A 16,070-nucleotide genomic window follows, 5' to 3' on the forward strand; every position below is an offset into this window, starting at 1 on the left:
TATAGATAAAGTCACCATGATCACGCTCGGTCTATATCTCAACAGGTAAGTGTCCCAGATATCGGTCATTTTACTTCCCTGTGCAAATTCCTTTCTATCAAAATATTCATGGTAAGAATGCAAACTAATACTCATTTATTTTTAATCCAACAAATTCAGAATGTTTAATAATTCGTCAACAGTCTTGAAATATATTTTATAAGAAATCCTTAATTCTTTACACAGAAAATTGAAGCTGAATATTTACAATGGATGAAAATTCAGGGGCGTGTCCCCGTGCGCGGACCATTTTCTGAGTTTCTAATATTCTAAACAAAAATTCGTTAATATATTTTTGTTTCTCTGTCCTATATTTTCTCAAATTTATTTGTATAGTAGTCCTGTCATGTAATATTGTCATTTTAATATTATAATCAACATTGCCATTAAAGCGGGAGGCTTGGCATACCACAAAACCAGGTTCAATCCACCATTTTTATTTCAAAATGCCCTGTACCAAGTTAGGGAAATGGCCATTGTTATATCATAGTTCGTTTCTGTGTGTGTTACATTTTAATGTTGTGTTTCTGTTGTGTAGTAGTTCTCTTAAATTTGATACGTTTCCCTCAGTTTTAGTTTGTAACCAGGATTTGTTTTTTGTCTATCGATTTATGAATTTCGAACAGTTGTATACTACTGTTGCCTTTATTTTGCACATACCAAGACTAACAACTGGAACTTGTTTCTATGTGCAGCCGCCTATATACTCTTGTAGTTTTATTTAATAAACATTCTATGTGAAACTGTACAGAGAGTTTATGAAGGAAGCGAGTTCATAACCCAAGCGACTGTTGTTGAAAATAACAGAAATATATATTGAAATCCCGCTGATCCAAATCCCATACACACTATTATGTTGGAGAGCTTAATCTTTGTTGTATTTCATATTTGTTTTAACTGCTTTGTATGTACAAACCATAATTCATCTTTGATATAATCTACTGCCTGTTTTTATTTTATAAGACAATGCATTTTACTGAATGAAAGGGAAATATAGTTCATATAGCAAGAATATGTTTTATTTAAAACGGTCTTTCATTTGATTCGAAAAATTGCATGTTTTGACCTTTTTATACATCTGCTGAAAAAAAATTTTGACAAGATATTCAGTTATAAATAATCGAACAACTATAAGGCAAATTGTGTACATTTTTCTTTCTGTAACTATTGTAGAAATGTTCTTGTTGCGTGATATTTTAAAAAGTTCATGTCATGTAACGAAAATCCAAGTTGTGATAACTCTAATGAATTATTTCTCTTTGTTTATATTAAAAAAAAAGTTGTGATAACTTGTTGCTGATATTGTTTCTATCAAACAAGTAGTCAACACAATGTTTATCAATGATGTCTTTATCTTTTCTAGTCCAATATCTGTCCAAATAAGCAATTTAAAAGCTAATAAACATTTTTTTCCTTGCTTAAGCATTTTTCACTTATTTCAATTATATATATATTGGAATTGCTGTAACTATGGATATACAAAATCTAACAGCTCATGCCAATTATTTTGCCATGCAGTCGGTTTCTTTTCATAATAATAGTACTTTTTTCAACAGCAATACAGCTGATAGGATTTACAATACAAATACTTATTTGGCAGTTAGGCACAAAAAATTCATCTGTTTTCTCTTTTGGGGGAGGGGAGGGGAAATGAGGTAGAGATTCATTGACTTGTTTTATTCAATTTTAAAAGGATTTGATAAAAAAGGGGGGTTTCTGTTGAATATGATTCATATTAAAAAAGTAAACACATCATTGATTTTTATAGAATGTACATAATAGGTTGCTTGTGATTAAAGTTGAACAAACAATATTTATTCCTGAAGAGGAAAAGCAATCATATCACCATATATTAATGACCGGAGAATGAACGCGGTTTTTTTTAAACTGATTCTAAATGACTACACTGAGATAACTGTTTTGTAAAATTATTTGTTGTAGTTTATAATTATTGTCTTCGATAGCATTCGAAGAGCAATTTTATATACTAGATGATATCGAGAATTTGAAATTTTCTATGAAATTAGTTCCTTTTTTGGAACGAATAGAACCAGAATAGACTTTTTATCAAAATGACAAAATCAAACATCTTTTGTCCATGGCAAATCTGATTATGGTGTTTCCTTATGATGTCACCAGTCCAGTAGTCAGCACTTCGGTGTTGACATGCATATCAATTATTTGGTCATTTTTATAAATTTCCTGTTAGAAAACTTTGATTATATTCGAAAAACTAAGTATTTTCTTATCCCAGGAATAGAATACCTAAGCTGTATTTGGCACAACTTTTTGGAATTTTGGATACTCAACGCTCTTCAATTTTGTAATTGTTTGGCTTTATAACTGTTTTGATCTGAACGTCACTGATGAGTCTCATGCAGACGAAACGCGCGTCTGGCGTATTAAATTATAATCCTGGTACCTTTGATAACTATTTCCTTACGTTGCAATGTAAGCTGGCTTATAATACGAATATTGAAACATGCATGCATTAGACCTGAGAACGTGTTGGGTTCAAACAATTTAATTTGATAAACGGGTTAACTGATGGATGTTTTTTTTTCTTTGAATTTTACTCCATATTCTTTACAGAAGTTATAAAAAAAACATCGAATACCAATATGGATCATTCCTTCATAATTTATATGACTGATATGTAAGTGATTGTATACGTCAATTTAGATTAATTTGATTTGTCATTGGAGATCTTTCCCGAATCCTTAAAAATACTTTTAACATGCGGGAAAGGGAGATACAAAGTTAACATATTTGAAATCAACGAAGAAATAAACGTGTTTACTACATAAAGTGTTGATATGAAGCAATCGTTCATAACCAAAAAGGCCTACCGGCAATATATGAATATAGAGGTCAATCTTTCAACCTCCATGTATATCAATATTTTAAAGAAATAAATTTATCCGTTTCAGAATTAAACAGAAAAGGTATAATGGCCTCATCGGCCATGCACGTTTGTACAATTTGCCAAGATGAAGGAATTACTAACAAGGCAGACACGTGGTGCACAGAATGCGAAGTTTTCTATTGTGGAGACTGTGAAAAACCACACAGAAAGTCAAGAATGTCCAAGAACCATAAAACCATGTCCGTTGAACATTATCAAAAATTACCTACATTCATGCAAGACATAAGTAGTCAGTGCAAAGACCACAAGAAGAAGTATGAACTTTACTGTTCTGTCCACGCCTGTCCCTGCTGTGTCCAGTGTATTACCGATAAACACACGAAATGTCAAGACTTAAAACCTCTGTCAGACATTCTAAAGCAAGTTAAATCATCGGCCTCAGTTGAGCTTTTCGAAAAGGATTTGAAAGATATGAAGGAAAACTTAGATAACGCCGTACAATATTTGAAATCCAGGATTAGTACAAGCAATATCCAGAAAACAAAAGCCGTTGAGGAAATCCGGAGTATGAAAAAGTCGATAGTTGATTACCTAAACAAACTAGAGCAGCAGATAATTGCTGACTTAGGGCATAAACATAAAAAGCTTACATCCAGTATGGACACTATCGTACAACAATTGGAAAAGCGAGCCAGTCAGATAGGTCAAATGCAGGGTGACTTTCTGAAAATGACACAGTATGCAACTGAACTACAAATGTATGTGGGTCTGAAAGAAATTGAGACAACTACATCAGAAGTAGCAAAATACATAGAAAGTTTAGAAAGTGGGGACCACTTTGATGAGAAGAATTTAGAAGTTAAGTTTTTATCTGATCTTCAATCAATAGTAACAAATATCGTGTCGTTTGGAGACATTAATATCAATACCACCTTTTCGACTCTCCGACTAAAAACCGGACGAAAAGATCAAGCTCAGCACTTGGTTCCAAAAACACCTGGAATTGAACAAATTAAGCCATCTTTGTTGAGACGATTGATAATTCCAGAAGAATTGAAGTCTTTAAAATTAGGTGCCTGTGTAATTTTACCTGATGGTAAATTCATAATCTTTGATAACAACGAACAACAATTACTGCTGTGTAATAACAATGGTATCTTAATCAGAAAAGTAGTTTCATTCAAAGGGTCTCCATGGGATGTTTGCTGTGTCAACAATAACACTGTAGCTGTCACATTAGGAGGGGCATGCAAGACAGTGCTGGTGGATGTGGAAAAGAATAAAGTTACTCAAACAATTAATTTCTCACATGTTTGTAATGGAGCAGCAAGTGACAATAACCTATTGGTCATCAGCTGTGTTGATGAAAGTACTTTGGTGAATCTACATGATAATTCTCATACAATCTTAAAAGGCGTTAAGGCTAATCGTATTGCATTATTCAATGGGAACATTTATGGGACCAATTTCAAGCAAAATAACGTCTGTTGCTACAAAAGTAATGGGGAACTTCTGTGGACTTTTATGCATCATGACATAAATGGTCCAATAGGAATAAGTTTAGACATTAAAGGGTGTGTGTATACATGCTCTTATACAAACAACAGAATCGTTGTGATTTCACCCGATGGTAAAACCTGTAAGACAATAATATCGGGGGGGAATGATGGAATCGAATCATCTGCTGGTATCGACATCAACAGGGAAACAGGAATGATGATTGTGGTACATGAATCAAGTGATGATGGTAACGATCAAGTCTACAGAACAGCTTCTATTTTTAAAATCTAAAACGTTGGATTAACCCACTATCTGGGACTAGTATAATAGTCCCAGTCAATATTGATAATTTGATTTTAATACATCAATGTCTATCTGTGCAGAGTGTTGAATTAGATAATATACTAGTAAATGTATCGTATCATCCTCTATGACAAAGCCATCCTTAATTTTGAAATTCAAATTATTCCCACTATGTAGACAAAATTAGATGATCATGATAGTTTAGTTCAAAAACTAAGAGTAATTTATCCTCACATATATGAATGGATTGGAACCATAACCGTTTTCAATACATTAAACAATTTATAATATGAGGGCTGGGCATGACCACTCCCAAACAGTTTAAGGTGCACTTAACAGGTCTGGTCATGCAGGGGCGGATGCAGGAATTTTCGAAAGGGGGGGGGGGGGGGGTGCTAACCCAGGGCAAAGGGGGGTGCAAAGGGGTGCAAAACATATGTCCCGATACAAATGCATTGATCGGCAAAAATAAAGGGGGGGGGTGCGTACCCCCGGAACCCCCCCCCCCCTGGATCCGCCACTGCCATGGCAGATTGGAATATATAAAATTAAGAAAAGGGAATCTCTACAGTTTTTGATACGCATGCAACGAACAATATAAGACATGGTCATGACAATAAAGACTTCCTAGACATATATGGTCTAAGGATGGGCCAATTAAAAATAATAAACACGTGTTCAATCTATTGTGACATTGTTAAACATATTCGTCGCAGGCCAAACTTAGTTAATATACATGTATATGGTTAGTTCTTATTTGTGATAATAATTATAAACCAATCATTGTTTTAAGTTTTAAATGTTAGATATACTCTAGTTGCTTGTTTTATAGTTAATAAGATTATAACACAATGTGAACTATTTTTTACCAATTATGTCTGTTTGTTTTGTCACACGTTTTTGACAATATAATGTAATTCTACGCGTATGCCATTTTTTTTAAATTTGTATTGCTTTCTTTTCATTTTAAAGCCCTTTTTATACAAAAGCAATTGAGTCAATGACCTTTTGACTGTGCTTAATTTTCCTCATTCTGTACCTTTTGTATAGAGAAAACATAAGGGAGCTACCATTTGATTTTTATGGGGGCGGGGGGGCTAGGATGAAATTTGAAAAAAATAGGCAGGACAGGAGTTTTGAGTAAAAAAAAAAGGCAGGATGTGACACTTGCAAAAAAAAGTCAGGACGACAATTTAGGTAAAAAAAAAGTCAGGATAAACTAAAAAAAAAAAGGCAGGACCGATTAGAGTGAAAAATAAAAAGGCAGGACAGAGATTACAGCTAAAAAATAATGCAAGACAACATTTTTCATCCTTGTCCCCCCCGCCCCCCCCCATAAAAATCAAATGGTAGCTCCCTAAGCTCTAGAATCAATGTTATAAGTAAACTCCAGTTCCTTTAAGTAATATGTTGGGTCTATGGGATCCACTTATGGAAGTACACCACTAATTCATGGTCCCATTGCTTTCTATGTTTAATTCCTCCATTTCAAGCAGGCACACCCCTTTCATTTTAAGTTCAAATAAAGGGGCAATCATTGCATGTCAAAGCAACACTTTATGGTGTCTTGTACTGAAAAAATCAACATACCTTTAATGGCATATAAGAAAGAACTGGCATATAAGAAAGAACTGGTTCCCGGAACTTCAGATGTACCAAAACAGGTACTTCAGATCTGACAAACAGACAATATGTACCCTCTTTTTAAAACTTCGTGCAGTTTTTTTAATATTTAAAACTAAAGTCCTTTTTAAAAGTGTTCTACAATGATCACTAGTCCCCCAGCTTTCATTTGATGCCAAAATTACTTAATTATCCTACATATTTTGAAAGTTACACTCATGCGTAGGAACTATTTTATGTTAAAAATGTACTACTTTCTGGTAGGTGCTTTATGGCCGGACCCAAATTAGTGGTGTTACACCTTATAGGAACTATATCAAAACATGAAGCCAATTCTGTTCATTTGTTAAACACACAGCGTATATATAGTCTATATTCAAATTCACAGCATGACAATCTTTATTTTTAATATTAAAAGTAAAATACAAACATACCGAACTCCGAGAGATTTAAAACCGAAAGTCCGAAATCAAACTGTCATTAGCAAAAATGAAAGACAAGAATACAAAAAAATCATAAAAACCGCCCCTAAAAAACAAGAGTGTACACGCTGAAATGTCTGGCCTTCTTCAATTATTTTATTGATTTTGTATTAACATTGTGTCATAGATCAAATTATGCGTTAAGTGTATGTTCACTTGTCTTTATATGTCTTTGGTTTGATTTAAGCCATTTCAATTGATATGTTATAGTGTCTTTCTATGTTGTGATGTTACACATTTGCTTCGGGTAAGGGTGAATGTTGGTACCTATCCAAACTTTAAACTCGCTGCATGCGTTTGCACCTGTCCTAAGTCAGGAATCTGATGTTCAGTAGTTGTCATTTGTTGGTGTGGTCCATAAGTGTTTCTCGTTTCTCGTTTTTTATATAGATTAGACCGTTGGTTTTCCCAGTTATACACTAGTCATGTTGGGTCTCATTATAGCTTAATGTTCGGTGTGAGCCAAAGCTCCGTGTTGAAGACCGTAGTTTGACCTATAATGGGTGTTTTTTTTTACAAATCAGGACCTGAATGGAGTGTTGTCTCATTGGCATTCATACCACATCTTCTTATATCTATGAAGACAAGCACATTAGTAACAAGAGGCTCTAAAGAGCCTGAATCGCTCACCTTGATTTTTTTGGCATTTATCTTTCGTTTAAGAGTTTAAGTGTCCAATTTCATCGTAGTTTGTGTTCTTGGTTTAATATTAATAAGTGTTTGAAAATGCAGTTTTTTTCATACTTTCTTCAAAACCAAAAATTTCCTTAAAATTACCAATTTAGTGGCAGCAACCTAACGATGGGTTGTTAGATTCATCTGAAAATTTCAGGGCTGATACAACTTTACCTTATGAACACTTTTATCCCATGTCATGTCAGATTTGCTCTAAATGCTTTGGTTTTTGTGATATAAGCCAAAAACTGCATTTTACCTCTATGTTCTATTTTTACCCAAGGCGGCCATGTTTTTAAAGAAACAGAAAATAAATCACAAACGTTATTCTAGATACACTAAGGATCATTCAGCTTGAATTTGGTTGGAATTGGTTCAGTAGTTTTAGAGGAGAAGATTTTTTAAAGTAAGAAAAACATGATAAACAAATTGTGTAAAATTGTCCTTAAAGGGCAATAACTCTTTTCAGGGGTCAATTTACAATTTTGGTCATATGATCTTACTTTGCTGAGCATATTTGCTGTTTACAGCTTATCTTTATCATTAATTCTATTCAAGATAATAACCAAAAACAGCAAAATTATGTTTGGTTGGAATTGGTTCAGTAGTTTCAGAGGAGAAGATGTTTGAAACAGTTTACACCAGACGGACGCCAAGTGATGGCTAAAGCTAAGACTAGAATAGAAAAAAATCATAAAAACAGCCCTTAAAAAACAAGAGTGCACACACTGGAATGTCTCGACTTCTTTGCTGATCATTGATTTTGTGTTGAAAGTCCTAAATAAAAAGCTTTACTAAGGGTATTAATTAAAATTAACAAGATCCAAGAAAATGAGGTCAATGTCGGATAAACATAACCAGAAATACATGTAAATAAACTCATCATAGATACCAGGATTGAAATTTTATATTTACGCCAGACGTGTAAATCTTACAATCATTCAATGCACCAAATAAAGTTGACCTATTACTTGTAGTATCTAAGAAACAGGAAAACTAAACATTGACCTATGAACCATCAAAATGAGGTCAAGGTCAGAAAATGCCTTCTAGAGACATTCTTACACACATTACAATTATAGTATCATACCAAACAACAAATATAGTTGACCTTTTGGTTTAATATTTAAAGAAAAACAGACCAAAATACAAAACTTAACAAAGCAATGAAAATGAGGTCAATGTCAAATAAAATCCCCCAGACTGACATGAACATATTAAAATATGTTCATACACCAAATACAGTTGACCTATTGCATATAGTATTAGAAAAATTACCAAAACAAAAAAAAACTTTATCAACTTAACAATGAAGCAGATGTCAAACCCTTAAAGTGGCACTATAGCTGTCAAATTCATGGTCACCGATGTGACTCAAATTCTCATATTTGATTTATAACAATGTAAAACATTTATCCAAACTATCAAAATTCTAAAATAAACAGTTTACAGAGCATGGGTAGGTAATATATAGGTTCGTTTCGTGTGTATTTTAGTCCAGACGCCATCTAATTACATATCGGTTTGACCTCAGATGACCATATAAGCGATGTAAACATAAATAAAAATAAAGAACACGTGCAATTGGATTTTTATAGGTCTGTTTCATTTTATTTTATGGATTAAAAATAGTTGTTTCTCATTGTTTTTAACCCTATAAGAATGATTTTATGTGAATCGAATTAGTAATCAAATGATTTACCGTAGATTCACTTTCATTGTTGACATTCTTTTTCTTTAAATAACCAGTACACGTACAATGCATGCGTTGTCAATCTCTAGCTAGGGGTTAAATTGTAGTTCACATGAATACGGATTTAAAGAGGTCGACTCATTCACTTTCAAGTGAATTACTAATTATTAATGTTCCTTAGCGTAATTTGACAAAATTGAACCTTTTTGACTGCAAAAAGTAAATTGCTATTTCACTATTTAACTTTCATTATTGATTGAACAGAAAAAAATCAAACTTTAGATTGTTATGTATCTCGTAGCTAGTGCCCCTTTAACAATTGGGGCAAGTACGGACACAACATGCAAGCTTGATACAGCTCTGAATTTGGATTGCATACCTGCCAACTTTCCAAAATGCCCATGGGGGTTTTGCGTGCAAGATGGCTGCCATAGTCCTAAAAAAACCTTCAAGGGGGCCATCCAATACATTTTAATGTTGTTTTTTGGCTTCTTCATACCTTTATTAGCCTGATGTCATTGTAAAACTAATTGTTTTGTCTAAAATTGTTGACAAAATTGCTCTTTCAAAATTTCAATTTGGGAGCTTCCATGGGGGAAATCCCCCGCAAATAGTGACAGTTGGCAGGTATGGGATTGTGATCAAATTTTTGACATAATATGAGTTTCTGACACAAAACAAATGTCAAGATCTTACAAATCTATTGTGCAATATTGTGCAATTAAAGATTTCTTCTTCAAACTTTTCAAAAATTTGGAATTTGAAAATTTTGGAGAAAAAAAAATTGAAAACTACTACCACCCCCCCCCCTTTTTTTTTGCAATTAGTCCACAACCTGACAATCCTTTATACATAATTTACAAGACGTGTAAGGGAGGTATATCTGAACATACCCAAAATTGTATGTAAAATGTTTTTGAATTACCTCCAGTACACTGCTTTTAAATTGTCTTAATTGTCCAATGACCAAAAAAACCTAGTTTTTCCCCCTTTTTTGCCCATAATTCCAAAACATTTTGAGCCATAAACCCCCGAAGTCAATACTAACCATCCCTTCATGGTATGGAAACTTGTGCAATAATTTTAGAGAGATTCATACACTTAAACACAAGTTATTGTTTGAAAACTGCAAAAATGCTCATTTTGGGTCCCCTTTTTGGCCCCTAATTACTTAACTATTGGGACCATAACCCCCAAAATCAATCCCAACCTTCCTTTAGTGGTATTGAACCAAAAATTTATAGAGATTCATTCACTAAAACTAAAGTTATTGTTCGGGAACTACATGTGTCTTCCGACGACAAGGACGACGACATGATAGCATTATATGACGCAAAAAAATTTTTTTGTTTGTATAAAAAGAGGTCAAGGTCAAATTACACCTGTCAGTTGGACATCTTTAATTTGTAATCATTCTATACACCAAATATAGTAGACCTTTTGTTCATAGTTTCTGATATATGGACTTGACCACGAAAACTTGAACCTTTATTGATCCATGGAATGAGGTCGAGGTCAGATGAAAACTGTATGACAGGCATGTTTATGTTATGCATATACTAAATGTATCATAATATTACACATAATAAGAGAGAAATTAAAACTACAAAAAAAACACATGTGTTATAGTACTCTCATTGTAAGTGAATTTTGTAAGTGGAAGGCCCACAACTCTTCACAAAATCATCAGACCAAAATGAAATTCGAACTTGATCTGTAACTTGTCATAATAAAATATATACCAATTTTCAAATCAATATCTTCAAGCATGACAAATGGTGTAGAAAACATTTATTATATGAGTGAATTTTTTAAGTTCAAGGACCATAACTCTCTGCACAAAATCATCAGATCTGAACAAAATTCAAACTTGAACTGTCACTTGTCATGATAAAACTATACTAGTATACCAATTATCAAATCAATATCTTCAAGATGACAAAAAAGGAGCAGAAAACTGATTATTTTAGTGAATTTTCTAAGTCAAGGACCATAACTCTGCACAAAATCATCAGACCAAAATGAAATTTGAACTTGGTTTGTAACTTGTCATGACAAAATGGAGGTCAAGTTCAATAATGACGATTTTGACTTATACCCTTCAGGAGTTATGGTTCTTGAAAGATTGAAAAATGGACCAAAAATTAAGAATCTACATACACAGTTAGATTTGGCATATCAAAAGAACCCGAATTATTCAATTTTTGATGAAATCAAACAAAGTTTAATTTTGGACCCCGATTTGGACCAACTTGAAAACTGGGCCAATAATAAAAAATCTAAGAACATTTTTAGATTCAGCATATCAAAGAACTCCAAGGATTCAATTTTTGTTAATTTTGGACCCTTTAGACCTTAATGTAGACCAATTTGAAAACCGGACCAAAAATTAAGAATCTACATACACAGTTAGATTCGGCATATCAAAGAACCCCAATTATTCAATTTTTGATGAAATCAAACAAAGTTAAATTTTGGACCCTTTGGGCCCCTTATTCCTAAACTGTAGGGACCAAAACTCCTTAAATCAATCCCATCCTTCCTTTTATGGTCATAAACCTTGTGTTTAAATTTCATAGATTTCTATTTACTTATACTAAAGTTATGGTGCGAAAACCAAGAAAAATGCTTATTTGGGCCCCTTTTTGGTCCCTAATTCCTAAACAGTTGGAACCAAAACACCCAAAAGCAATCCCAACCTTCTTTTCGTGGTCATAAACCTTGTGTTTAAATCTCAATGATTTCTATTTACTAATACTAAAGTTATTGTGCAAAAACCAAGAATAATGCTTATTTGGGCCCTTTTTTGGCCCCTAATTCCTAAACAGTTGTAACCAAAACACCTAAAAGCAATCCCAACCTAGCTTCTTTTTGTGGTCATAAACTTTGTGTCAAAATATCATTGATTTCTATTTCCTGAAACTAAAGTTATAGTGCGAAAACCTAGAAAATGCTTATTTGGGCCCTTTTTGGCCCCTAATTCCTAAACTGTTGGGACCAAAACTTCCAAAATCAATCCCAACCTTCCTTTTATGGTCATAAACCTTGTCTTTAAATTTCATACATTTCTATTTACTTAAACTAAAGTTATAGTGCGAACACTAAAAGTATTCGGACAACGACGACGACGACAACGATGCAAACGCCAACGTGATACCAATATACGACCAAAAAATTTTCAATTTTCGCGGTCGTATAAAAACAAGGAAAATCGAGAAATTTTACAAAATATGCAAATTTTGTCATAGCTTGTTGACATGGTAACTTGTTCAATGTGAAACTTGTTTTTATTTTCTGCATTCCTTGTACCTTAGTCTAGTTTGGACATATTTCAGAATATGTATGATAACTTTTAAATTAGCAGTAATATTTGGGCCAAATAAGGGCCTTTTTGCCCCTACTCCTTTCAACATAACTGAGATTTCTATAATTGTCCATTTTTGTTTACAGTAATCCCACTGGTAATTTCCTTTCATGCAACATTTCCTATTGCAAAAAGTTGAAACATTTTCCAATTTCTACATGTAGTTTAATTAACCAGAATAATTTAGTTGATCCCAAGTAAAATAGCTAAGGTTCATTTCAAGTAGGAGTAATTGATTACAGGAAGAAGATGAAATATTTGAGTAATTAGCTGTGTCAAATAACACAAAACACCGTACATCACAAATTTTAGTATATGAAATAAGAAAACATTTATAAAATGTTTGTAGGCTTTGTGTTTGGAAATATGGCAAATTATGAATGATATTTAAAAAAAAAAAAAAAGACATCATACAAATTGGTATGAATGTATCAGTGTATTCCATAAATCACTAGATCACCTGCTCAAACGAATGATAAAAAACTACTTTTGAATTTTGTAACTTTGGTGTATTGTGTGGTCATTTAATAGCAATTCAATAATGTGTATCAATGCTTTTTTCACCAAAATCCATATGATAAATTATTGTACAAGTTATAAGTGAATTTTTGTTCATTTGTGTACAAATTGTAATTTGTACAAGCACTTTTTGTACAAATTACAATTTGTACAAAGTCAAAATACAAATTATAATTTGTACAATATTTTTGTACAAATTATAATTTGTACAAAATGATAACTTGTACACAACATATATAAAACAATTTTCATTCCTTACATATGAAAAACACATAACAAAAGGATTTCAGAAGAAATAAAAATAAATTAATGGGGAATGTGTCCATGGGACACAGATGATGTCCCCGCTTATATATCATATTAAGTTGTAAAGGGACAAAACTGAAGTACATTAATTAAAGTGCTTGTAAGTACCGAAGGGTAAAGATTGTTTTAATTTTTTTCAGTGAACCTTGCATTGTATAAAGCATTAGTTGTGGTTGATTCAGCTACAACTATGGACAAAAGAAGATAACTCCAATTTTATAAAATTACTTTTAACAATTACATCATTGATATTTTAAGAATAGATATTAAATTCCTATTTTTCCATTTGTAAAGGGGCATAACTCTAGAACGGTTAAAGTGGCACCAACAAAATTCAAACTTGATCTGTATTGTGTGGTTATAAGCATTGTGTATAAGTTTAATAACATTTGGTTGAGGCAAAATAAAGTTAGAGAACAATAACAAACTATTTTGAATTTTTTTTTCATTTGTAAGGGGCATAACTCAAGAACAGTAAAAGTTACACCACCAAAATTCAAACCTGATCTGCATTTTGTGGTAATAAGCATTTTGTTAAAGTTTCATAATATTTGGTTGAAGCTAACTAAAGTTAGAGAACGGAGACCAACTTTTGGACATATGTACAGACAGACAAGGGTAAATCTTAATGCCCCCTCTGCTACAGCGGGGGGATAAAAATAAAATCCTTCAACCCACCTAGATTTTCACAAGTTGAATAAAAATCTAATAATTAATTCAAGTTGGTCTCACACTAGTTCTGATATTGAACAGACCAAGAGACAAACTAACAAACAAACACACTGACCTGAAAGCAATATGTCCACTTCTATTGTAGGCAGGGCATAAATACATAGGCAAGTTATAAAATCATAAATTCATATTGAAAATAAAAAGTTTACTGATTTATTAAAACAATTTCAAAACATTTTTTTAAATAAAATTCAATAAAAATTAGTGTTTGTCACTTTCTACTGTGAGTCTCGTAATGACAGAAAATTCATTTTCATCATATTTTTCATACTAACAACAAACAGCAAAAAAAATATAACTTAAATTTTCTGTAAGTCCTAAGACTTATCTTCATTAAAGTCATATGAAACGAGTGAGTGGTGAAAAATAATGTTTATCCAATTCTTGAACCAATGCATGTATATATCATAAACTTAGTCCTCTGTGCACAATTTTCTCATTTTTTACGCAAATATATCATATAATCGTCAATTTTTTTTCTCTCTGTCTGTTGTGATTTAACAAATATGGCTGCTCATTAAATGCCCTGTTTTGAAGCTGAAGTTTACCGATTGTCACCTTATAGTAAACAAATAACAAAAAGCATGGGTTTTGAGCACGTGTTTAACATGTACAATCAGATAATTGTTTATTTTAATGACAGATCCATGCGTATTGGGATCACCGGATTTTTACGAAGAGGGTTACGCTCAGGTCACCATGCATACGGAAAATATGTCTTCTAAATGTGGACAAATTAAAGAATTTTCCTCAGAAAAAAGTGTATGTACATAAGTTGTATAATGAAAACTATCCATTTAGTTATAAAAAACATATGCATCAGGGCCGTAACTAGGGTTCGAATTCAGGGGAGGCAGGGGTATGGGGCCGCCGATTGAAGCCCTCAAGAGAGGGCGTTTGCCCCCCCGCCGATTTTTTTCTCAGTAAAATGGCTAAAAAAGACCCATTTTCCTTCGATGTCCTTTAAGAAACGTCAGTATTGCTTGAACCTGGAAGCAATTTGTATGCAAAAAACCTTTCTTTGACCTATAATTATTAACATTAAATAATTTTTTTTCTCAATATGTCTAAAAATCACCTGTTTTCCTTCGATTAAGAAACATCAGTATTGCTGGATCCTGGAAACAATATTTATGCATACAATTGTATATCCGTTTTATAGATATTTTTGTTAGAAATCAAACTGGTAAGTTAAAAAAACATATAAAGATATTTTTGTTAGAAATCAAACTAGTAAGTTAAAAAAAACATATAAAGTTATTTCTGTTAGAAATGAAACTGGTAAGTTAAAAAAACATATAAGCAAGATCATAGAATGCAAGATATTTTTTTTTATCGAGGACCTTGAATTTCAATATTATTGAAAGCTGAACAGACATGTATATAACTACAACCAGGGACTTTCTATATATACTATTCAGCTGGTAACGAATTTCCGATATCATAAAAGATTCACAATAAAAAAGGAACTTACTGTGCTTAATTGAGCCCCTAAATAAATGTGAATTATTATTATATTATTATAGTTGAGTTTTATTCAAAATTGTCGAAAGCAAAGTCTCATATGTGTTCTCGTACGAATACTGAATAACAGTCGGACGACCACACGAATAAAAAATAAAAAAAATACTGAAACGGTTCATTTTCATCAAAAATCCGCAAAATGACAGATATATCACATATCATGATAACACTGTTAAAACTGTAAACTTGTGTTGTTTATGATATTAATTCAATTTCTTCGTGTACATATTGTCAATATTTCATTTTATTACTTCAAAAAAAAAATTGGTATAGAAAATTCAGGGGAGGCAGTTGCCTCCCCTGCCTCATAGGTAGTTACGGCCCTGTTGCATATTTTTTTTTAATTTGAGGTTTCTTGACTTTAAAGGGACATAAGCTACATATTTGACAAACTAACATGTTTTTTTGTTTTTTTTTTAAACATTCATAAAAGCAGAATAAAGA

The 16,070-nt window shown here is 32.5% G+C and overlaps 1 long non-coding RNA gene across 1 annotated transcript; it reads left to right on the plus strand.

The window, feature by feature from the left end:
• The first annotated feature begins 67 nt into the window (after positions 1 to 67).
• Positions 68 to 4,821, plus strand: LOC143069425 (uncharacterized). Its single transcript, XR_012976395.1, has 2 exons — positions 68 to 111; positions 2,970 to 4,821. It is a non-coding gene; the product is annotated as an uncharacterized LOC143069425 (long non-coding RNA).
• Positions 4,822 to 16,070: the final 11,249 nt, after the last annotated feature.

The sequence above is a fragment of the Mytilus galloprovincialis genome, chromosome 3 (assembly GCF_965363235.1).
Source record: "Mytilus galloprovincialis chromosome 3, xbMytGall1.hap1.1, whole genome shotgun sequence".
In the NCBI taxonomy this organism is placed as follows: Eukaryota; Metazoa; Mollusca; class Bivalvia; order Mytilida; family Mytilidae; genus Mytilus; species Mytilus galloprovincialis.